This window comes from Zeus faber (assembly GCF_960531495.2).
Source record: "Zeus faber genome assembly, chromosome: 13".
NCBI classification, from domain to species: Eukaryota; Metazoa; Chordata; class Actinopteri; order Zeiformes; family Zeidae; genus Zeus; species Zeus faber.
In genome coordinates, this window is record NC_137198.1 from 38400 (window position 1) to 40000 (window position 1601).

Genomic DNA, 1601 nt, shown 5'->3' on the forward strand with positions numbered 1-1601 from the left:
CCCCGGGAATTCAGCACGGTCATCATTACAGCCGTTTATATCCCACCGCAAGCGGACACCGACGCAGCTCTGTCGGTTCTGCACGATGTGTTGTGCGGATTTCAGAACAGACATCCCGACGCGGCTGTGGTGGTGACTGGGGACTTTAACAGGGCCAACCTGAAAAAAGTTCTGCCGAATTTCCACCAACACATCACGTGTGCCACCAGGGGAGACAGAACTCTGGACCATTGTTACACTCCTTACAAGAACGGATACAAGCCCGTCTCGCTTCCTGCTTTCGGGAAATCAGATCACGCCGCGATCTCGCTGCTTCCTGTTTACAGGCCTCTGATCGCGCGGGATCTGGTGATGACGAGGGAAGTGAAGCGGTGGACGGACCAATCAGAGGCTGCGCTTCAGGACGCTCTGACTGACGTAGACTGGGACGTGTTCCAAGCGAGTTCAAGTGACGTCAGCGAGTTTACGGAGGTTGTAGTGAGTTTTGTGGCTACGCTCGCGGATGAAATCGTTCCCACGGTGAAAGTTCGGATATTTCCAAACCAGAAACCGTGGGTTGATAAATCCATCCGCTGCGCTCTGAATGCGCGCACGGCCGCTTACAACGACGGACTTGTATCTGGTAACATGGACAACTACAAAGCGGCGTCGTACAATCTGCGGAGGGCGGTGAGGGACGCTAAACGGACGTACAGAGACACCGTGGAGCTGCAGATGGAGCGGGGGGACACCAGACGCTTGTGGGAGGGGCTGCGAACAATAACAAACTACAAGAGCAGCTCCTCCCCAGCCACGAGTGTGGACGCCTCCCTGGCCAACCAACTGAACTCCTTTTATGCGCGGTTCGAGTCTGGCAGCAGCACCGCTAGCTCGCCGGCTAATTGGAGTTACACCGCTGGGGACGAGCGCGCACTCTCAGTGTCCGTGCACGAGGTCAGGAGGGCTTTGATGCGGGTGAACACCAGGAAAGCTGCGGGCCCAGACGGCATATCTGGGCGAGTACTGAAGACCTGTGCTAACCAGCTAGCTCCGGTGTTCACCATAATATTCAACATCTCCCTGGCTGAATCAGTGGTCCCATCCTGTTTCAAGAGGTCCACCGTCGTTCCTGTCCCGAAGATCGCCTCTCCAACCTGCCTGAATGACTACCGTCCGGTGGCCCTCACCTCGGTGGTCATGAAGTGTTTCGAGAGGCTGATTAAGGATTACATCTGCGCCTCCCTTCCCCGCACCTTGGACCCGTTGCAGTTCGCGTACCGGCAGAACAGATCCACGGATGACGCGGTCTCTCAGGTACTGCACACCACGCTCACGCACCTGGATGGCCAGAAGGGGGCCTATGTGAGAATGCTGTTCATTGATTATAGTTCAGCTTTCAACACCATAGTCCCCACCAGACTGGCTGTCAAGTTGTTGGAGCTAGGATTGAATGCTCCGCTGTGCACCTGGATCCTGGACTTCCTCACAGGCCGCCCCCAGGTGGTCAAGGTGGGGAAGTACATGTCAAGCTCCCTCACCCTGAATACAGGATCCCCCCAGGTTCTGCGTCCTCAGCCCCCTACTGTACTCCCTGTACACACATGACTGTGTGGCCAGGTCCA